The sequence below is a fragment of the Pleurodeles waltl genome, chromosome 3_1 (assembly GCF_031143425.1).
Source record: "Pleurodeles waltl isolate 20211129_DDA chromosome 3_1, aPleWal1.hap1.20221129, whole genome shotgun sequence".
Taxonomy (NCBI): domain Eukaryota; kingdom Metazoa; phylum Chordata; class Amphibia; order Caudata; family Salamandridae; genus Pleurodeles; species Pleurodeles waltl.
The window spans coordinates 1,221,886,477-1,221,911,090 of record NC_090440.1 but is presented as its reverse complement, the minus strand read 5'-3'; positions in this window follow the sequence as shown (position 1 = coordinate 1,221,911,090).

Here is a 24,614-nt window from a genome sequence, read left to right as displayed (position 1 = left end):
GGCCCCCCTTTCATTAAAATAAAAGCACTGCTACAGGCTGAACTATGAACTTTGATGCACTGTTAAGAAATTATTGAGACACAGCTCATATCTTTGTTGTCACTGCGGTCCCCTTATCTGAGTGCTCATAAAAGGGCTTCTACAGCCATTCATTCTATATTGGCATCTCAGCCAAATCCCAAAAGCACAAACACTCCGGAAGCATTGAGAGTGCCTATCCACTAGCCACCAACCTAACTGAGTGCCCCAGAGGCTACAATGTATTCCTTCATGTGGTACTGCTAAGCCTCAGTTTAGAGAAGCTCCACCACTTTCAAGGGGAGGGCCTTTCATCAGAACATCCAAAACTGTCTGGATATGAGTCAAAAAGGTCCAATTCTATACCCAGCCATGTATATATTAACCCCCCAACAGATGGCCCTATGTTGTTGTCCTTATTGGATATTCCCCTTACGGGAAAATCAGTGTGGGACCTAGGGGGAGTTATTCAATAAGGTAGTGGACTGGATTGTCCGACATATGGGCTTTCCATTTCATTATGCTGAGAATATTATGCTAACTCAGAGTATTGATTGGTTCAGCCCCAGCCCAATTGAAGCACATTGAGATTGTCTCATTATTAATATTAGATCCCCGCAAATGGTTCGAGGACTATTGTTAGGAAACCAGAGCAAAGGCATCTCGAAGAGTTCCATCACCTTGGTACCACTTGGCTTTTTTTAAACCTCTACACTACCTGCCATTAAGCCAGAATCAGCAGGTGCTTATGTCTTGTGCAAGAGGTCCCATCAGCCCAATGAATCCCTACATTGAAACCTCAGCTACACAACAGCCAGGCTCGTCTATCATCCCTTCAGTACGGACCAATTACCTTTTTTCTCTGCTGGTTGCAAACAGTTCTGAAGCCTTATCCAATACAGACTGATTCCTGCACCTTTTTAGTGTCTCTGCCCACTCAGCAAAGCAAGGGGTCTGTTGATGTAACAAAGGGTGGTTTTTCGTTGTTAACGTGCTCCAGGCATTCCTTTTCTTTCTTGAGCTGGAATATTGCAGGTCTCAAGGGCAAGATTACCACCACACACTAGCTCAGTCATATTGCTAATTTTGATATTATTGCTTTCCAGGAAACATGGGCCACCCAAAAAAAAAAAACACATCCTTATATTTAATAATTGCTCAGCATACAAGATTTGGCACACTCATAGACGAAGAATTTGAAAGATTGCAAAGGAGAGGCATAATAACATCATAGGTACAGTTGGTATCAGACAACAATATAAAACATATATTCGCATTACTGATCCAAAATCAGGGCAATTCACATTAAATAGACTCTAAATGCCAAATACCCCCTAGCTACCCCTCAATAATCTATTTTTTCCCTGTAAGTGTTCCATTGATTTCATACTTTCTTGTATTTTTTTGTGCAGCACTACATCAATTTTGAGTCCTAGTTTTGCTTGCCATTTGAGCCCTGCCTTACCTTCTCTGCAGGGCAGAGCTAGGGGCAGTCTCTCGGCTTGGCTCCAACTGAATCTTAACACAGAGGTGACGATTACTGATACGAGTAGTGTTGCCTTCTAAGCTTTGCTTATCAGGACCATTTGAGTTCTTTTTATTTTTATCTGGTTAATTTGTATAGTAATGATTTTACTAATTCAGTTTGTGTTCATTTTAGGGAATTGTTTTGTTTCTTAGGTAATTTGAAATCAATAGGGCCTGAAGCAACATTACAACCAATATATCTCATTTGTGGGGATTTCATTGCTACGTTAGCAGTATATTTAGAAGAATAGGGAATAAAGGACCTCTGCTACTCATAAAAGTTCCAGAGAAAGAAGTGAGAAAGAGCCGAGTCATTATCTAGCTGAGAATGATCCAGTGGATATGGTTCTTTTCTTCCAGGGTGACTGACCTACTTTAACCTCTTTTAGAGGGAGTAGGTGGGTTTCTATATTAGCCTATATTTTGTTACAAGGGATTACAAGGGGTTTCCTCTCATGGGTCTACCAGGGCTTAGTATCAGAGACCCTGTGGGAGGACCAAAACACATTTACTGCTGTAAATGGAGGATGTCACAGAGGGGTGACGACTAAGCATCTAAATCAACTCTCAGTGAGTGAAGCTTGAAACTTAGGGGGTCATTATGACCCTGGCAGAAGGCAGAGAACCGGCGGTAAGACCACCAACAGGCTGGCGGTCTTACTGTGTGGAATTATGACCATGGCGGTTACCGCCATGGTCATCCGCCGGTTCTCCGTTACGCCCGCCAGGGCGGAGATGACCGCTGGGCTGGAGACCTGGGTCTCCAGCCCGGGGGCCGTCACTAGACTGCCGGCGGTATTTGGACCCGGCTTACCGCCGTGGATTTCCAGCAGTTTGAACCGCCATGAAATGCATGGCGGTAAGCACTTTCAGTGCCAGGGAATTCCTTCCCTGGCACCGATAGGGGTCTCGCACCCCGACTCCCCCCAACGGTGGTAGGGCCCCCCTCCCCATCCCGACCCCCAACATCACATCACCCATACCCATACCCACACGACACGCACGCACGCAGGCACCACCTACACACTTACACGCACACACGCTGACATACATGCCTACATCCACACACACAGTCAGACAAGTACACCCACATTCAAACATACACGCACACATCCATACAGACATACCCACAGACATACACGCACTCATTCCCATACACACAACACCCCCGCAAGCATACACGCACTCACACACCCCCTCTACATACACACACGCACACCCCCATGCACCCACACAACACCCCCCACCCCCCTCACGGAGGATCGACTTACCTGGTCCGACGATCCTCCGGGAGGGGGACGGGAGCCATGGGGGCAGCTCCGCCGACACCACACCGTCACGGCGAATCACAGGACGTGATTTGCTGGGCGGTGTTCTGTTGGCGTGGAGGTGGAGCAACCTCCACTTCCCCGCCTCCTGCCAGTATGGCTGTTGGCGGCTCTCTGTCTGTAAAAGGACGGAGAGCTGCCAACGGTCATATTAGGCCGAGCGGCAAACCGCCACCACTGGCGGTCTTCCGCACATCGGTCCCTCGGCGGTCTTCAAAAAAGACCACAGAGGTCAAAATGACCCCCTCTATGGCTTGTTGGATCAACAAGCAGACTAGAAGGTACAAATCAGTCCTAGAACTGAGGCTGAAGAGCCAGCAGAAATGATCAGCCAGATGAGATGGACCATTTGTCATTCCTGATTTTGATCCTTGCCTGCTACAAGATAAACACAACCAATATCAATTCCTAACTGTTACAATTAATATTGCAAATCAACATTTAACGGAGATCAGTGCAACCTGAGAAACATGAACACAGATCATTATTAGAGCAATCTCCTATGACTGATCTCTTTAAAGACATCAGATACTTAATTTAAAAACATCAGATACCTTATGGAGAATAATTTGTGCTTCATATGGAGAAAAGGCAATGTGCAGCATGCATATTTTTGAGTAGGATTATCCTCTCTTTCATGTCTTCAATACAATCAGAATTTATGAAAATGCACCAATGACAAAGTGGTAAAGCAGTTACAAGTACTTATCCCACCGTTGAACCAACTATGTAGGAGGCTAGCCTGGCTTATAGTGGGTACCTTGTGGTACTTAGACCTCGTGCCAGGTCCAGTTATCCCTTATTAGAAGATTAGAAGTGTTCTAGCAGCTTTGCTTGATAGATGTAGCTATAGCAGAGCAGCTTAGGCTGAACTAGGAGACATGCAAAGCTCCTACTATACCAGTTATATCATATAGCACTATATCATAAGAAAACACAATGCTCAGAGTTACTAAAAATAAAGGTACTTTATTTTAGTGACAATATGCCAAAAGTATCTCAGAGGATATACTCCCTTAGGAGGTAAGTGATATACACAAAATATAGACACAAACCAAAATCTGGTAAGTAAAACACTTAGAAAAGTAGTTCAAACACTATAGAACACAATAGAATGCAATAGGAGAAAATAGGCCTAGGGGCAACACAAACCATATACTCCAAAAGTGGAATGCAAACCACTAATGGACCCCAGGCCTAGTGTAGTGTGTAGAGGGTCGCTGGGAGTGTAAGAAAACACTAAGGGTGTACAAGATACCCCACCACAAGACCCGGAAAAGTAGGAGTAAAGTTACCCTATTACCCCAGAAAGACAGTAAAGTCGGGATAGGGGATTCTGCAAGGACAACAACTAACTGCAAAGCAATGAAGACGGATTCCTGGACCTGAGGACCTGCAAAGGAAGGGGACCAAGTCCAAGAGTCACGCAAGTGTCCGGGGGGGGCAGCAGCCCACTAACCACCGGATGAAGGTGCAAAAGGGCTGCCTCTGGGTGGAAGAAGCCAAAGATTCTACAACCACAGAAGGTGGCAGGAACTTCTCTTTTGGTCAGAAGATGTCCCACAGCGTGCTGGAGGATGCAAAGTTATTTCCACGTAGAAAGACAGCAAACAAGCCTTGCTAGCTGCAAGAGTCGCGGTTGAAGGTTTTGGGTGCTGCCAGGGCCCAGGAAGGACCAGGAGGTCACCCCTTGGAGGGGGAGACAGAGGGGGTGTTCAGCAACACAGAGAGCCCACGCAGAAGCTGCCAGCACCCGCAAAAGTACCTGAACAGGCATTCAGTAGATGTGAGCATGGCGGTTGTCTCAGCACAACAAAAGAGGGTCCCACGAAGTCGGAGTCCAACTCAGCTAGTTGGGCAATGCATGACGGAGTGCTGGGGACCTGGGCTGTGCCGTGCATGAAGGAAGTCTTGCAAAAGTGCACAGAAGCCCTAGCAGCTGCAGTTCACGCATTACACAGGATTACTGTTTGGCGTGGGGAGGCAAGAACTTACCTCCACCAAATTTGGATAGAGTTGCCAGTGGACTGCCGGGGACACTTGGATCCAGCTCCTGTGTTCCAGGGATCACGCTCGTCAAGATGAGAGGGGACCCAGAGGACCAGTTATGCAGACGTTTGGTGCCAGCTTTAGCAGGGGGAAGATTCCATTGACCCACGGGAGATTTCTTCTTGGCTTCCAGTGCAGGGTGAAGGTAGACAGTTCTCAGAGCATGCACCACCAGGAAACAGTTGAGAAAGCCGGCAGGATGAGGCGCTACAATGTTGCTGGTAGTCTTCTTGCTACTTTGTTGCGGTTTTGCAGGCGTCCTGGTGCAGTCAGCAGTCGATCCTTGGCAGAAGTCGAAGAGGGAAGTGCAGAGGAACTCTGGTGAGCTCTTGCATTCGTTATCTGGTCAGAAACCCACAGGCCAGACCCTAAATAGCCCTCAGAGGAGGATTGGCTACAGAGAGTGGTAAGCACCTATCAGGAGGGGTCTCTGACGTCACCTCCTGGCACTGGCCACTCAGTGGTCTCCATTGTGCCCTCACACCTCTGCATTCAAGATGGCAGAGGTCTGGGACACACTGGAGGAGCTCTGGGCACCTCCCCTTGGAAGCTGCTGGTCAGGGAATTGGTCACTCCCCCTTCCTTTGTCCAGTTTCGCGCCAGAGCAGGGCTGGGGGGGATCCCTGAACCGGTGTAGAATGGCTTATGCAAGGGGGCACCATCTGTGCCCTTCAAAGCATTTCCAGAGGCCAGGAGAGGCTACTCCTCTCAGGCCCTAGACACCCATTTCCAAAGGGAGAGAGTATAACACCCTCTCTCAGAGGAAATCGTTTGTTCTGCCTTCTTGGGACTGGGCTGCCCAGGTCCCAGGGGGGGCAGAAACCTGTCTGAGGGTGGCAGCAGCGGTAGCTGCAGAGAAAACCCCAGAGAGCTAGTTTGGCAGTACCCGGGGTCCATGATGGAGCCCCGGGGATGCATGGAATTGCCCCCCAATACCAGAATGGTATTGGGCTGACAATTCCACGACCCTAGACATGTTACATGGCCATGTTCGGAGTTGCCATTGTGAATCTACACATAGGTATTGACCTATATGTAGTTCACACGTGTAATGGTGTCCCCGCACTCACAAAGTCCGGGGAATTTGCCCTGAACAATGTGGGGGCACATTGGCTAGTGCCAGGGTTCCCTCACACTAAGTAACTTTGCACCTAACCTTCACAAAATTTTTAAAGCAGATAGAGCAAAAACACCGAGGTTCTGGTTAGCAGAGCCTCAATGATACAGTTAGGCACCACACAGGGAACACATACAGGGCACACTTTATGAGCACTGGGGTCCTGGCTAGCAGGATCCCAGTGACACAGGCAATAACAAACATACATATAAGTAAAAAATGGGGGTAACATGCCAGGCAAGATGGTACTTTCCTACACACCCCCCCCCCCCCCAAACGAGGGACAATAAGGCTAACCTTGCCCAGACGAGTCTTCATTGTCTAAGTGGAAATATCTGGAGAGTCCATCTGGCAGACCAACGCTTTTCTCTAGGGGTCAACCTCCTGCTGATAAAAGCAACAGGTTGATCCTGGCCTTCAGTATTAAGCTGTGATAGCACTGCCCCAACCCCCAATTCAGAAGCATCAGTCTGGACTATGAACTTTTTGGAGTAGCAAGGGCATTTTAGGACAGGTGCAGAGCACATGGCCTGTTTGAGCTCATCAAAAGCTTTTTGACAGCTAGCTGTCCACAATACCTTTTTAGGCATCTTTTTATGAGTGAGGTCATTAAGAGGAGCTGCAATGGAGCCATAATTCCTAATAAACCTCCTACAGTGCCCTGTGAGGCCTAGAAAGGCTCTAACTTCGGTTTGAGTTGTAGGGGGAGCCCATTCCATAATGGTCTGGATCTTCCCCTGCAGTGGTGCAATCTGTTCCCCACCTACAAGGTGGCCCAGATAAACCACTTTCCCCTGCCCTATCTGGCACTTTGAGGCCTTGATAGTAAGACCTGCCTTTTGCAGGGCCTCCAAAACATTCCACAGGTGGACCAGGTGATCATCCCAGGTGGAGCTAAACACAGCTATATCATCTAGATATGCTGCACTAAAAGCTTCCAACTTTTGCAGGACTGTATTCCCCAACATCTGAAAAGTGGCAGGAGCATTCTTCATACCAAAGGGCATCACAGTGAATTGATAGTGCCCTCCAATGGTTGAAAATGCAGTCTTGGGTTTAGCATCTTCTGATAATTTAATCTGCCAATACCCTGCAGTTAAACCATAAGTGCTCAGATACTTGGCAGAAGCCAGTGTATCAATCAGCTCATCTGCCCTGGGTATAGGGTGAACATCTGTCTTGGTTACTATAGTCAACACAAAACCTCATCTCTCTTTTTCCATCTTTACTGTGAGGTTTTGGAACTAGCACCACTGGGCTAGCCCATGGGCTTTCTGAAGGCTCAATCAATCCTAAGTCTAATGTTTTCTGAACTTCTTGTTTAATGCAGTCCCTGACATGGTCAGTCTGCCTATAAATCTTACTTTTGACAGGTAAACTGTCTTCAGTATTGATTGTATGCTCACACCAAGTAGTGGTGCCTGGTATCAGTGAGAAGAGTTCAGAAAACAAACTTAAAATATTTACACAGTTATCTTTCTGCTCAGAAGTAAGACAATCTGCAAGTACTACTCCCTCCACTAAGCCATCAGCTTCAGTGGTGGAGAAGAGATCAGGGAGAGGGTCACTCTCTTCTTCCCGTCCCTCATCAGTTGCCATGAGCAGGGTGAGATCAGTCCTGTCATAGTAGGGTTTTAGGCGGTTGACATGGAGCACACTAAGGGGACTCCTGCCAGGGCCCAGGTCTACCAAGTAGGTAACCTCACCATTTTTCTCTACAATTAGATGGGGTCCACTCCATTTGTCCTGGAGTGCTCTTGGGGCCACAGCCTCCAATACCCACACCTTCTGTCCTGGGTGGTACTGGGTCAGGACAGCCTTTTGGTCATGTCATTGCTTTTGCAGCTCCTGGCTGGCCTGAAGGTTTTTACTGCCCTTTTTCATGTACTCAGTCATTCTTGATCTTAGGCCAAGTACATAATTCACAACGTCCTGTTTAGGAGTTTATAAAGGTTGTTCCAACCCTCCTTAACAAGTGCATGTGGACCTCTCACAGGGTGCCCAATTAGGAGTTCAAAGGGGCTAAAGCCCACTCCTTTTTGAGGTACCTCCCTGTAAGCAAAAAGGAGGCAAGATAACAGGACATCCCATCTCTTTCTGAGTTTTTCAGGGAGTCCCATTATCATACCTTTGAGAGTTTTATTAAACCTCTCAACCAGACCATTTGTTTGTGGATGATAAGGAGAAGTGAATGTGTATGTTACACCACACTCCTTCCACATTGCTTTGAGGTATGCAGACATGAAGTTACTACCTCTGTCTGACACCACTTCCTCAGGGAAACCCACTCTGTAAAAGATTCCCAGGAGTGTCTTTGCCACTGCAGGAGCTGTAGTGGTCCTTAAGGGGATCGCTTCAGGGTACCTAGTGGCATGGTCCACTACCACAAGGATAAACCTATTGCCTGAAGCAGTTGGAGGGTCAAGGGGGGCAACTATGTCAATTCCTACCCTTTCAAAGGGCACCCAAACCAAAGGAAGTGGAATTAATGGGGCCTTTGGGGTGCCACCAGTCTTGCCACTGGCTTGGCAGGTCACACAAGAGCAACACAACTCTTTGGTGTCCTCTGACATATGAGACCAGTGAAACAGGGGAACAAGCCTGTCCCAAGTTTTACTTTGGCCCAAATGCCCAGCCAAAAGAATGTCATGTGCCAAGGTAAGAAGAAACTCTATGTATTGCAAGGGGCTGACCAATCTGGCAGATCCAGGCTTAGGGTCCCTTGACTCAGTATACAGGAGGTTGTCTTCCCAATACACCTTATGGCTATCACTGACATCCCCATACTGCTGTTTGACAGCTTGCTGTCTTAAACCCTCCAATGTGGGGGAAGGTCTGCTGTGCCACACTTAGCTCTTCTCTAGCAGGTCCCCCTGCACCCAAAAGCCCAGCAGTGTCTGCTGCCAGCTCCTCTGGTGTAGGTTCTGCACAGGGAGAAGATTCCTCTTCCTCAAAAGGGGAATCTTCTGGTGAGGGAGGGATAGTGGGCAAGGATTTACCCTTCTGACCCCTAGCTTTTGGGAGCACTTGGTCCATTGTTCCAGGATCAAAGTTTCCCTGTCCTTTTTGCTGTTTGTCCTGAGCCCTTGTTAAAGCAAAAATATGCCCAGGAATGCCCAGCATTGCTGCATGAGCCTCCAACTCCACTTCAGCCCAAGCTGATGTCTTCAAATCATTGCCTAGTAAGCAATCTACAGGTAATTTAGTGGCTACCACAACTTTCTTCGGACCAGTAACCCCCCCCCCCCAGTTGAGATTCACAACAGCCATTGGGTGGCTAAGTGTGTTATTGTGAGCATCAGTCACTTGGTACTGCTGACCAAGTAGGTGTTGATCAGGGTGAACCAGTTTCTCTATAACCATAGTTACACTGGCTCCTGTGTCCCTGTAGGCCTCAACTTCAACACCATTAATTAGGGGTAGTTGCTTGCACTTACCCATATTAAGGGGTCAAGCAACCAAGGTGGCTAAATCAATGCCACCATCAGAGAGTAAAACAGCCTCTGTGGTCTCCCTAACAAGACCAAGCCCAACTACACTGCCAATAGTGAGCCCAGCTACACCTGTGGATTGACTATTTGTAGTAGACTTCCCACCACCACTGCTATTACTAGGGGCACTAGAGGTTGCAGTTGGGGTTATGGTAGTGGGAGCCTTGGTGTTTTTCTTTGGACAAGTGGCATCACTTTCCTAATGGCCTTTTACTTTACATAAATAACACCATGGCTTTTTCTGATTGTGAAAAGAGGATTTGGACCCACCACCCCCAGAGGATTTTTGTGGGCCTGATGAAGACTCAGAATGTTTTTTATCATTGTCCCCTCCCTTGTCAGAAGACTTACCATCCTTCTTCTTGCCATCCTTGTCACCCCCTGTATGAACGTTTCTGTTCACTCTTGTTCTGAACCATTTGTCTGTCTTCTTTCCCAATTCTTGGGGAGAGGTCAGATCTGAGTCTACCAAGTCCTGGTGCAACAAATCTGATTCACAATTGTTCAAAATATGCTCTCTCAGGATTAGATTATACAGGTTTTCATAGTCAGTCACCTTACTGCCATGTAACCAACCCCCCCAAGTCCTTCACTGAACAGTCTACAAAGTCTGTCCAGTCTTGAGAGGGCTCTTTTCTGGTGTCTCTGAACTTAATCCTGTATTGTTCAGTGGTTAAGCCAAATCCATCCAAGAGTGCATCCTTAAAACCTTTGTAATTATTAGCATCACTTTCTCTGACAGTAAGGAGCCTATCCCTACCCTTACCAGTGAAAGATAGCCACACAATAGCAGCCCACTGCCTTTGAGGGACCAACTATACCATACAGGCTCTCTCAAGTGCAGCAAACCACTTGTTAATGTCATCCGTCTCCTTGTAGGGGGGGAGTATATTATACAGGTTTCTAGAATCTTGCTCTCTAACAGGATTGCTATCAAAAACACTCTGCTGTCACTATGGGGAACTAACCCCAACCTCTGCCTTACCCTTTCCACATCCAGAGATTCCCTGTATAAGGCCAGCTCCTGCTGTTTAAGCTTTAGCCTGGCCTCTTCCAACCTCAGCTTTTGAGTTCCCTTTCCATTACGTTATCCTCAGGGTGGGAGGCTTGGGAATTGTGAGACACAGACGAAATGTGCGAATTGGCATAGTTGGACCTGTCCCTAACTGTCTGGACTCTAGCAACCTGACCTTTAGGAGTGAAAGGTGCCCTACTAATGTGTGACCCCCTCCCACTACCAGTGTCACTAGGTGGTCTGTTAGCTGGCAGGTTGTAGGAAAGTACCATCTTGCCTGGCATGTTACCCCCATTTTTTACTTATATGTATGTTTGTTTTTGCCTGTGTCACTGGGATCCTGCTAGCCAGTATCCCAGTGCTCATAAAGTGTGCCCTGTATGTGTAACTATGGTTATAGAGAAACTGGTTCACCCTGATCAACACCTACTTGGTCAGCAGTACCAAGTGACTGATGCTCACAATATCACACTTCGCCACCCCATGGCTGTTGCGAATCTCAACTGGGGGGGGGGGGGGAGTGACTGGTCCAAAGAAAATTGTGGTAGCCACTGAATTACCTGTAGATTGCTTACTAGGCAATGATTTGGAGACATCAGCTTGGGCTGAAGTGGAGTTGGAGGCTCATGCAGCAATGCTGGGCATTCCTGGGCATATTTTTGCTTTGACAAGGGCTCAGGCGAAAAAGCAAAAGGGACAGGGAAACGTGGATCCTGGAACCGTGCTCCCAAAAGCTTGGGGTTGGAAGGGTAAATCCTTGCCCACTATCCCTCCCTCACCAGAAGATTCCCCCTTTGAGGAAGAGAAATCCTCTCCCTGTGCAGAGCCTACACCAGATGAGCTGGCAGCAGACACTGCTGAGCTTTTGGGTGCAGGGGGGCCTGCTAGGGAAGAGCTAAGTGTGGCACAGCAGACCTGTCGCACACTAGAGGGTTTGAGACAGCAAGCTGTCAAACAGCAGAATGGGGATGTCAGTGATAGCCATAAGGTGTATTGGGATGATAACCTCCTGTATACAGAATCAAGGGACCCTAAACCTGGAGCTGCCAGGAGATTGGTCATCCCTTTGCAATACAAAGAGTTTCTCCTTACGTTGGCACATGGCATTCCTTTGGCTGGGCATTTGGGCCAAAGTAAAACTTGGGACAGACTTGTTCCCCTGTTTCACTGGCCTCATATGTCAGAGGACACTAAAGAGTTTTGTCGCTGTTGTGTGACCTGCCAAGCCAGTGGCAAGACTGGTGGCACCCCAAAGGCCCCCTTAATTCCACTTCCTGTGGTTGGGGTGCCCTTTGAAAGGGTAGGGGTTGAAATAGTTGCCCCCCTTGACCCTCCAACAGCTTCAGGCAATAGGTTTATCCTGGTGGTAGTGGACCATGCCACTAGGTCTTCTGAAGCAATCCCCTTAATGACCACTACAGCTCCTGCATTGGCAAATGACCTCCTGGGAATCTTTTCAAGAGTGGGCCTCCCTAAGCAAGTGGTGTCAGACAGAGGTAGTAACCTTATGTCTGCCTACCTCAAAACAATATGGAAGGAGTGTGGTATAACATACAAATTCACTACTCCTTATCATCCAGAAACAAATGGTCTGGTTGAGAGGTTTAATAAAACTCTCAAAGGTATAATAATGGGGCTCACTGAAAAACTCAGAAGGAGATGGGATGTCCTGTTACCTTGCCTCCTTTTTGCTTACAGGCAGGTACCCCAAAAAGGAGTGGGCTTTAGCCCCTTTGAACTCCTCTTTGGGCACCCTGTGAGAGATCCCCTCGCACTTGTTAAGGAGGGTTGGGAACAACTTTTATAAGCTCCTAAACAGGACATTGTGGACTATGTACTAGGCCCAAGATCAAGAATGGCTGAGTACATGAAAAAGTCCAGTAAAAACCTTCAGGCCAGCCAGGAGCTGCAAAAGCAATGGCATGACCAGTAGGCTGTCCTGACCCAGTACCACCCAGGACAGAAGGTGTGGGTGCAGGAGCCTATTGCCCCAAGAGCACTCCAGGACAAATGGAGTGGACCCCATCTAACTGTTGAGAAAAAGGGTGAGGTTACCTACTTGGTAACCTCACCCTACTCCATGTCAACCGCCTAAAACCCTACTATGATAGGGCTGATCTCACCCTGCTCATGGCAACTGATGAGGGACAAGAAGAAGAGAGTGACCCTCTCCCTGATCTCTTCTCCACAACTGAAGCCGATGGCTTAGTGGAGGGAGTAGTACTTGCAGATTGCCTTACTGCAGAGCAGAAGGACAACTGTGTAAATCTCTTAAGTCAGTTTTCTGAACTCTTCTCACTGATAACAGGTACCACTACTTGGTGTGAGCATACAATCAATACTGGAGACAGTTTACCTGTCAAAAGTAAGATTTATAGGCAGTGTCAACACCAGGGCAGTGCGCACTCTATTGGGACTAGAATGCAAAAACCCAGCACTCTGAAAACAACGTAATTTATGCATTGTGCTGATATGTTGTTGTTTAACCTTTTGCATTGCAGAGTTCAATCCTGAAGACTTATTTATAATGTGCTTACAAATGCTGCTCATTTGCAATGTATTGCTGCAGGCTTTCAGAGTGTGTTAGGGTGTGGTCCCTTTCCAGGGCCTTCTAGAGACTTTCCCTGCAACATGCCTGGGTGTGGTTGTGGGCTGGGCCAAGACTCTATAAAAAGGAGCCAGCCCAGCTCCAAGTGCTCACTATTCAGAGGTCCCGGTGTAGAGCAGCAGCTACTTCCTGAGCTCCTGTCCCGTTGGCCTATTTGATCTTCCAGACATCTGACTTTCATTTGGAGATCCTTGTTCTGGGCGGTAAGAAGGTGGTTGGGCTGGCCTCCCGACGCCGTTATGGAGAACTCTCATGTTCTTGGGCCTAATTCTTTTATGATTTGACAGAGTACTTTGCGCGTGTGATATATGTGCTTGAATGTTTGTGTCATTTGCAGGGTGACTTGCGAATCGGCAAGATGCGCAATTCGTTTCTTGATAATTTAATCTTGTTATTCATTGCATGCTACCATTTCTTGACATTTGCATGGTGGCTTAAGAATCGTCAAGACGCGCAATTCGTTTTATGATGTTTTAACTTTGTTGTTCATTGCGTGCTACCATTTCTTGACATTTACATGGTGGCTTAAGAATCGGCAAAAGACGCGCGATTCGTTTCATTGTACTTTGATCTTGTTATTCATTGTGAGCTGTTATTTCTTGCCATTTACATCGTGGTTTACAAATCGGCGAGACGCGTGATTCGTTTAATGATGATTTGACTTTGATATTCATTGCATACTACCATTTCTTGGCATTTTACATGGTGACACTCGAATCGGCAAGATGCACGATTCTCTCCTCGAGTTTAATTCATGTTGTTTATTGTGTGCCACTATTCTAAGATATTTATCATGTAATATTCGAGTTGACAAGTTATGTGATTTATTTTCCTGAATCCATATTGTGTTATTCATGGTGCACAATCCTTTTATGGTGTTTACTATATATATATATATATATATATCTGCAATATGCGCAATTTGTGTTGAAACATTTTAAGAGTACACAGAAGGCCAGAGTTTCTAGATGCAATATTGTATGGTCCTAGTATGCATTCTCAAAAAAGGATTTATATGACTGGTTTAAAATTTAGTCAGAATGTTTTTCTGATTCTCATGTAAAGGAAAGTACTTGAATAAGAACGTTTTCATTTAATCCATCTTGATTCCCTTACAAGTATCCGGCCATCCTCAAACTTAGTCATTTTAAACTTAATTCTTAGATTGTTCATGTTTTCAGAATGACTATGCTTAGAATCATAGTCTAGTATTGATTTCAGGAGATATAATTTTCATATTGTGTGTTCTAACCTTTTTCTTACTACAGGTCTCCTTCCCAGCTGTTTCCCTTCCTAATCCCCTCTTCCCCTCTTGAACTCTCTTAGCCTCTGTGATTTATCTATCAGAGTCTTGGAGCTGTTCAGTGGTGGACGTGTTGGGAACGTGCGCAGACCCCGAGGATCTGGTGACTCTGACAGGCAGCCTGACCATGTCAGAGACTGCATAAAACAAGAGGTTCAGAAAATGTTAGACTTGGGAGTGATTGAGCCTTCAGAAAGCCCATGGGCTAGCCCAGTGGTGCTGGTTCCAAAACCTCACAGTAAGGGTGGAAAAAGAGAGATGATGTTTTGTGTTGACTATAGAGGGCTCAACCAAGTAACCAAGACAGATGCTCACCCTAAACCCAGGGCAGATGAGCAGATAGATACACTGGCTTCTGCCAAGTATTTAAGCACCTTTGATTTAACTACAGGGTATTGGCATATTAAATTATCAGAAGATGCTAAACCCAAGACTGCATTTTCAACCATTGGAGGGCACTATCAATTCACTGTAATGCCCTTTGGTCTGAAGAATGCACCTGCCACTTTTCAAAGGTTGGTGAACACAGCCCTGCAAGGGTTGGAAGCTTTTATTGCAGCATATCTGGATGATATAGCTGTCTTTAGCTCCACCTCGGATGATCACCTGGTCCACCTGTGGAAATATTTGGAGGCCCTTCAAAAGGCAGTCCTCACTATCAAGGCCTCAAAGTGCCAGATAGGGCAGGGGAAAGTGGTTTATCTGGGCCACCTAGTAGGTGGGGAACAGATTGCACCACTACAGGGGAAGATCCAGACCATTAAGGAATGGGCTCCCCCTACAACTCAAACCGAAGTTAGAGCCTTTTTAGGCCTCACAGGGTACTTACTATAGGAGGCTTATCAAGAATTATGGCTCCATTGCAGCTCCCCTTAATGACCTCACTAGTAAAAAGATGCCTAAAAAGGTATTGTGGACAGCTAGCTTTCAAAAAGCTTTTGATGAGCTCAAACAGGCCATGTGCTCTGCATCTGTCCTAAAAAGCCCTTGCTACTCCAAGAAGTTCATAGTCCAGACTGATGCTTCTGAATTAGGGGTTGGGGCAGTGCTATCACAGCTTAACACTGAGGGCCAGGATCAACCTGTTGCTTTTATCAGCAGGATGTTGACCCATAGAGAAAAGCGTTGGTCTGCCTTAGAGAGTGAGGCCTTTGCTGTGGTCTGGGCATTGAAAACGTTGAGGCCATACCTGTTTGGTACTCACTTTATCGTTCAGACATACCACACACCTCTATTATGGCTAAAACAAATGAAAGGTGAAAACCCTAAATTGTTGAGGTGGTTCATTTCCCTACAGGGAATGGACTATACAGTGGAGCATAGACCTGGGAGTACCCACTCCAATGCAGACGGACTCTCCAGATATTTCGACTTAGACAATGAAGACTCATCTGGGCAAAGTTAGCCTTATTGTCCCTCGTTTGAGGGGGTTATGTAGGAAAGTACCATCTGGCCTGGAACGTTACCCCCATTTTTTACTTGTATGTATGTTTGTTTTTGCCTGTGTCACTTGGATCCTGCTAGCCAGGACCCCAGTGCTCATATGTTGTGCCCTGTATGTGTTCTCTGTGTGGTGCCTAAGTGTATCACTGAGGCTCTGCTAACCAGAACCTCAGTGTTTATGCTCTCTCTGCTTTCAAAATTGTCCCTGTAGGCTAGTGACTAATTTTACCAATTCTGATTGGCACACTGGAACATCCTTATAATTCCCTAGTATATGGTACCTAGGTACCAAGGGTATTGGGGTTCCAGGAGATCCCTATGGGCTGCAGCATTTCTTTTGCCATCCACAGGGAGCTCAGACAATTCTTATACAGGACTGCCACTGCAGCCTGAGTGAAATAACGTCCACATTATTTCACAGCCACTTTACACTGTACTTAAGTAACTTATAAGTCACCTATATGTCTAACCCTCACTTAGTGAAGGGTAGGTTCAAAGTTACTAAGTGTGAGGGCACCCTGGCACTAGCCAAGGTGCGCCCACATTGTTCAAGGCAATTTCCCCTGATTTTGTTAGTGCGGGGACACCATTACACGTGTGAACTACATATAGGTCAATACCTATGTGTAGCTTCACAATGGTAACTCCGAACATGGCCATGTAACATGTCTAACATCATGGAATTGTCCCACCAAGCCAAATCTGGTATTGGGGTGCCAATCCCATGCATCCCCGGGGCTCAAGCATGGACGCCGGGTACTGCCACACTAGCTCTCTGGGGTTTTCTCTGCAGCTTCCGCTGCTGCCAACCCTCAGATAGGTTTCTGCCCTCCTGGGGTCTGGGCAGCCCAGTCCCAGGAAGGCAGAACAAAGGATTTCCTCTGAGAGAGGGTGTTACACCCTCTCCCTTTGGAAATAGGTGTTAAGGGCTGGGGAGGAGTAGCCCTTTGAACAGATGGTGCCCTCCTTGCATAAGCCAGTCTACACCAGTTCAGGGAGGCCCCAGCCCCTGCTCTGGCGCAAACTGGACAACGGAAAGGGGAGTGACCACTCCCCTGTCCATAACCACCCCAGGGGTGGTGCTTAGATCTCCTCCAGTGTGTTCCAGACCTCTGCCATCTTGAATGCAGAGGTGTGAGGGCACAATGGAGACCTCTGAGTGGCCAGTGCCAGCAGGTGACGTCAGAGACCCCTCCTGATAGGCTCTTACCTGGTTAGGTAACCAATCCTCCTCTGAGGGCTATTTAGGGTCTCTTCTGTGGGTTTCTTTTCAGATAACGAATGCAAGAGCACACCAGAGTTCCTCTGCATTTCCCTCTTTGACTTTTGCCAAGGATCGACTGCTGACTGCTCCAGGACGCCTGCAAAACCACAACAAAGTAGCAAGAAGACTACCAGCAACATTGTAGTACCTAATCCTGCCGGCTTTCTTGACTGTTTCCTGGTGGTGCATGCTCTGAGGGCTGTCTGCCTTCACCCTGCACTGGAAGCCAAGAAGAAATCTCCCGTGGGTCGACGGAATCTTCCCCCTGCCAACGCAGGCACCAAACGTCTGCAACACCGGTCCTCTGGGTCCCCTCTCATCCTGATGAGCGTGGTCCCTGGAACACAGGAGCTGGATCCAAGTGACCCCGACAGTCCAGTGGTCCTTCTGTCCAAATTTGGTAGAGGTAAAGCCATGCCTTCCCATGCCAGACAGTAATCCTGTGTACTGCGTGATCTGCAGCTGCTAGGGCTTCTGTGCACTTTTGCAAGACTTCCTTCGTGCACAGCACAGCCCAGGTCCCCAGCACTTTGTCCTGCATTGCCCAACTCACTGAGTTGACCTCCGACTTCGTGGGACCCTCATTTGTTGTGCTGAGACTACAGCCGTGCTCAAATTTCTTGAACGTCTGTTCAGGTACTTCTACGGGTGCTGCCTGCTTCTGCACGGGCTCTCTCTGTTGCTGAACGCCCCCTCTGTCTCCTCCTCCAAGGGGCGACCTCCTGGTCTTTCCTGGGCCGTGGCAGCCCCCAAAACCTTCAACTGCGACTCTTGCAGCTAGCAAGACTTGTTTGCGGTCTTTCTCTGTGGAAACAACTCTGAATCCTCCAGCACAACATGGGACATCTTCTGACCAAAGGAGAAGTTCCTTTCACCTTTCGTTGTTGCAGAATCTTTGGCTTCTTCCATCCGGAGGCAGCCCTTTTGCACCTTCATACGGGGTTTAGTGGCCTCCTGCGCCCTGGACACTTGCGTGACTCTTGGACTTGGTCCCCTTCCTTTGCAGGTGCCCTGGTCCAGGAATCCGTCTTCAGGGCTTTGCAGTCAGTTGTTGTCTTTGCAGGATCCCCTATCTCGACTTTACTGTCTTTCTGGGGTAGTAGGGTAACTTTACTCCTACTTTTCAGGGTCCTGGGGTGGGGTATCTTGGACACCCTTAGTGTTTTCTCACACTCCCAGCGACCCTCTACACACTACACTAGGCCTGGGGTCCATTCGTGGTTCGCATTCCACTTTTGGAGTATATGGTTTGTCTTGCCCCTAGGCCTATTTTTCACCTATTGCATTCTATTGTGTTCTACAGTGTTTGCACTACTTTCTAAGTGTTTTACTTACCGGATTTTGGTTTGTGTGTATATTTTGTGTATTTTACTTACCTCCTAAGGGAGTATATCCTCTGAGATACTTTTGGCATATTGGCCCTCTTTACAACCCTGGCGGTCGGTGTTAAAGCGGTGGTAATTCCGCCAACAGGCCGGTGGAAAAAAAAATGGGATTATGACCGTGGCAGAAACCGCCAACATAGACAGTCACTTTAACACTCCGACCGCCACGGCGGTACAAACAAACAGCGCAGCAGACATTGCCATCAGACAGGCGGGAGACAATGTACCGCCCACCCTATCACAACACGCCTATCACCCACGTTTTCCGGGGCGGAACCAATGCGAATAAAAACACAGCAGAAACAGTACACAGAAGGGAAAACACTCACACCCCACGAGGAACCAGGACGCCATGGAGCCCGAATTGCATATACTGCCGGTGATGGTCTTCCTGCTCACCACAGTGAGTACTGCACCTACAACACAGGGGAGGGGGGAGGGAAAAGAGAGTGACACACACACGCAACACGCAACACCCCCACCCTCACCCACAACACCATACACACAAATACATGCAGCAACATTACATATACACCCCCCACCCCCCTCAAATAACACAAGGACAAAAGGAAATTATTGTAACGATTGTAATCAATAAAAATCCATTAGTCAAAAATCAAAATCCAGTATATACAATTATGTACACCAAAAACACAAGTCCGGATAGTGCACCAATCATTGTCCGTGGACCACTGGGCCCAAAATGCATGGGCAAGGCCCACGCATGATACCTGACTCCAAACGGAGAGAACACTGGAGGGGCATCACATAGAAAATATACAGGCACCTCAGGGGGAGGGGGGGCACCTCAGCCTGATGAACGCACAATGCCACTGCTCCACGAGGGGGCTCCATGCCCACAGTTTGGTCCTGGGGAGTGCAAAGCCACAGTCTCTCAAGTCTTTTCAGTGGGTGGTTTGCCCACTGCTTTATCCTGGGGACTGCAAAGCCATAGTCTCTCAAGTCTTTTCAGTGGGTGGTTTGCCCACTGCTTTATCCTGGGGAGTGCAAAGCCACAGTCTCTCAAGTCTTTTCAGTGGGTGGTTTGCCCACTGCTTTATCCTGGGGAGTGCAAAGCCACATTCTCTCAAGTCTTTTAAGTGGGTGGATTGCCCACTGCTTTATCCTGGGGAGTGCTAAGCCACAGTCTCTCAAGTCTTTTCAGTGGGTGGTTTCCCCAATGCTTTATCCTGGGGAGTGCAAAGCCACAGTCTCTCAAGTGGATAACAGTCTCCACTGGTTCTTTAGGGGGCTTGGTCCCCAGAGTGCTTCATCCTGCCAAGCATTGAGGTAGTGGATGCCTTTCTCCACTGGTTCTGGAGGGGGCTTGGTGCCCAGAGTGCTTCATCCTGCCAAGGACTGAGGTAGTGAATGAGATACGCCACTGGTTCTGGAGGGGGCCTGGTTACCAGAGTGCTCCACGTGCAGTGTGGCTGGAACAATACACTCGCCTGGGTGTGTGTGCCATGAGATTGCCGAGGTACAGGTAGCATGATACGCCATGGAGGCAGAGACATACCCCACACTGCTGCAGCTTCGCATTCCATATGCAGGTGACAACTGTGATGACAGTGATGCTTCATGGAAGCTGCCCAGGGTCCTGGAACTGACCACCAGCCTCAGACCACTGGGGATGGTAGCCATGTCTGCGGTGGTGCCACTGACTGAGGATGTCGGGGCCGCTGGCGGTGCTTGCAGCGGTGTCAGTCGAGGCGATGCTGGCTGCGGGATCTCTGGCGGCGGGGTCTGTGGCGGCGGTACTGGCTGCAGGGTCTGTGGCGGCGGTGCTGCCTGCGGGGTCTGTGGCAGCGGTGCTGGCGGTGCAGGTGGCGGTGCAGGTGGCGGTGTTCTCCGCCGTACAGGTTGGCGTCAACGTGGACAGAAGGTGTGACACTGGTCCCTCAGTCGGTGCCACCATGCTCTCTCCTGACCTGCCCTTCAGTTTTTGGCCCATCCCCATCTTTGATGGTGGCGCAGCTGTCTTGCCACTATCCCCTTTCATTTTCCCTGACCCCTTGGTGGCAGGGGTTTTCGGCTTCTCCCTCCGGGATGTGGGCACCTTTTTCACCTTAGCGGGTGGCGGAATGTCCTTGCCGCGCTCCATGGCACACTGGCACCCCTGATGGTTGGCACACTCCATGACCCCATAGTTGCTGGCACCACTGTGCCTGGGGATGTGGTGGCAGAGGTGCTGGGCTGGGACCGAGAAAGCCTGGCCCTAGTGGAAGGACGGGGGGAGGTGTAGGGAAGAGGTCAATTTTAGCCAGGAAAAGCTTTTTAGACACACTGGGACGAGTAGATGGAGGGGGTTTGGGAGTGGAGGTAGAGGTAGTGGTTGTAGGAGGTGTACGTCTGCTGAATTTGGGTGAAGGTGCATGGGCTAGAGGCTGTTGTGAGGTGGATGGCTGTTGGGTGGGTGTGTGCCTGCGTTTGTATACTGTGGGAGGAGGGCTCACAGACACACTGGGAGAGGACACTGTGAATGGTAGTGGGGGTGGTGATTGCACGTGAGCGGTGTGTGGTGATGGGCGTGCTGGTGATGGAGGTAGTGGCTGAGGATGTAGTGCATGCAGGTGTGAGTGGAGATGAGACTGGGAGGGAGGTGGGAGACGTGGAGGAGGGGGACACAGTGGAGGCAGTGAATGTTGGTATGTGTGCATGGGTATGATGCTTGTGTGAGTGCCTGTGGGATGTGTGGTGCTTATGTTTGCCTGAGCCACCCTTGTTTGTTGATGTGTGTGCACGCTGGTCTAATGGTGCGCTTGGGATAGGCTGAGGTACAGGGGATTGGGTCTGGGTGGAGGAAGTTGGAGGGGGGAGGCTGGACTCGGGGACAATGGCTGCCATCAGTGCTGAGGCCAGGGCCTGAAATGCTCTGTGTTGGGCTGCCTGGCCAGAATGAATGCCCTCAAGGTATGCATTTGTTTGTTGCAAATTCCTCTCAACACCCTGGATGGCATTCAGAATGGTAGACTGCCCAACAGTGAGGGATCTCAGGAGGTCAATAGCCTCCTCACTGAGGGCAGCAGGGCTGACTGGGGCAGGGCCAGAGGTTCCTGGGGCGAAGGAGATGCCCACCCTCCTGGGTGAGCAGGCACAGGACACATGCTGAGGGGCTGCTGGGAGGGCGGTGCTGGTAGGGGTGGTGGTGGCTGTATCTGTTGATGCGGGGGGCACAGAGGTGCCCGCCAGCGCAAGGGAGCTCCCATCAGAGGAGGAGTCGCTGTCACTGCTGTCTGCTCCTGTCCCCGCAGTGGAGCTCCCCTCGCCCTCCATCCCACTTGTGGCTTCAGACTCCATTGTTTCGCCCTCCAGAGCCAAGTGGGATGCAGCTCCCTCCTGCTCTGGTGCCAATGCTCCTCCGTGTGATGATGCTATTGCACACAAGAACAGGGAGACCACAAAAAGGTGGGGGGGGAGACAGGAGAAAGACATGTTCAGTGCATGCAACACAACTACCATTGGCAGACACAACAGACACAGCAGCCCTCTGCACTACGCCATGCACTTATAGTTCCTAGATTAATCACATGCCCATGGGGTACAAGGCCTAAGCCTGATTGCTGCACACATGGAAGTCACAGAAGCCTGACTAGGTGTAGATGGCACTAACCACTAGTGGGGTTGGGGTGCCACTGAGCCTGCCTCACGAGGGACCTTGCCTACCAAGCTCGCCCTGGCCTAGGGGAACCCACTGCCCACCTCCCCCACCCAGACACCTCGTAATGGGCGCAGAGTCAGCTGAATGAGAGTGTACTCACCCCCTTGTGGCTGCTATGATGCCCTCAAGTGCCCATCCAACTCCTGATACGCCACCGCCAGGATCCTGAACATCAGGGGTGTCATGGTGCGACGGGTACCCCTCCCACGTTGGGAGGCCATCCCCAGCTGAGCCTCCGCCGTCTTCTTGCTCCAGTGGCGCAGGTCCTCCCACCTTTTACAGCAGTGGGTGCTCCGTCTGTGGTGGACCCCCAGGGTCGGGACGTCCTTGGCGATGGCACGCCAAATAGCCTTCTTCTGGTGGGCGCTGACCTAGAGGAATAGTACAGGGGAAGAGGAAAATCTTTACCCGTCCGGACCGTCATACTAATTGGCCCACGTTCCCACCATTGCCCTGACGCACATACACTCACCGTCCGCACATGCAGGCCTCAGTCCCCCTCCCAATTTATCTTCCATCTACACCACTCCAAACAGACATTGCCCATGTAGCATGCTCACAGTGTACTCACCTGTTTGTCTGGAGGACCATACAGTTGTGTGTACTGGGGAGGACCCCATCCACTAGTTTCTCCAACTCCTCCGAAGTGAAGGCAGGGGCCCTTTCCCCAGACACATGAGTAATCGTCGCTTCCAGACTGAGGTCACAGCAGCACTTGCAGTGTAGGTCCTCTCCTGTTGAAGGTCAGGTATCAAGTGAGTGTACAGACAGAAAATGGCAATCACATCCGCGGCGGTGCGTACCGTCACCGCCGGCGTACATCGTCATTGGCTCCTCGGACCCATAGGGCCCAATGTTAACCAATGCTGGATTGCTCTGCGGTCTTCGACCGCCTACCGCAATGGTGTACAACGCCAGCGCAGTTACCTGATATCCCCTTGTCCCACCTTACAGGTCAGGCAGCCGCCATATCAGGGGGCCACATGCCATTAATATTAACTGCGTCACACCAATGTAGGCCTTGAATACACACAGTAACAGGCACATTGCGGATTAATAAATGTGTGCAAATGACATTTTGTGATACCTCAGTATTGGCTGACTCTCTGCTCGTTGTTCTCGTCCATAGGGCACGTCTGCTGGGGCAGATGATGAGATGGCGGCATCCTCCGGTGTACAGACCGCTGGTGGACCTGACGACAATGGAAGAGAGACACGTAATAGTCACCTACAGACTTGATCATGCAACAATCCATGAACTGTGTGCCCAGTTGGAGCCAGACCTGATGTCAGCTATCCGCCATCCCACAGGAATCCCCTCTCTAGTGCAGGTCCTGTCAGTACTCCATTTCCTGGCAAGTGGTTCCTTTCAAACAACAGTGGCCATTGCATCAGAGATGTCCCAGCCAATGTTCTCTAACGTGTTGTCCAGAGTGTTATCTGCCCTGCTGAAACACATGCGCAGCTACATCGTGTTCCCTCAGGTGGAGGATTTGCCTACAGTTAAAGAGGACTTCAATGCCCTGGGACATATCCCCAACATCATAGGTGCCATTGATGGGACACATGTAGCCTTGGTACCCCCCGCAGGAGTGAACAGGTGTACAGAAACCGGAACAGCTACCATTCTATGAATGTGCAGATGGTGCGTTTGGCCGACCAGTACATCTCCCATGTGAATGCCACATTTCCTGACTCAGTGCATGACGCTTACATTTTGAGGAATAGCAGCATCCCTTATGTGATGGGGCAACTCCAGAGGCACCGTGTGTGGCTAATAGGTGAGGACAAGGACGCTATACAGTGTGAATAGTTGTCTGGGTATGGGGTTGTCCCTATGGGTTAGTGTGTGTCTAATAGTTGTCCCTCAACATTTGCAGGTGACTCTGGTTACCCCAACCTGTCATGGCTACTGACAACAGTGGGAAATCCCAGGGCAAGGGCAGAGGAATGCTATAATGAGGCACATGGGCGAACTAGGAGGGTGATTGAACGCACATTCGGCATCCTGAAGGCCAGGTTCTGGTGCCTCCATATGACAGGTGGTTCTCTCTACTACTCACCAAAGAAGGTGTGCCAGATCATCGTGGCCTGCTGTATGCTGCACAACCTGGCTTTGCGACGACAGGTGCCTTTTCTGCAGGAGGATGGGCCAGCTGGTGGTCTTGTGGCAGCTGTGCACCCTGTGGACAGTGAAGAAGAGGAGGCAGAAGAAGAGGATATCGACAACAGAAACAACATAATCATGCAATACTTCCAGTGAGACACAGGTAAGAAGATGTCACTGCCTCCCACATTTCATACTATTGTTAGAGCTAGCATAAGTCTGTCATTTTCACTCAGTGTATGGACCCCGACTTGTCACTTTGCCTTTCCATTTCACAGACGTGGGTCCCACTTTGTGC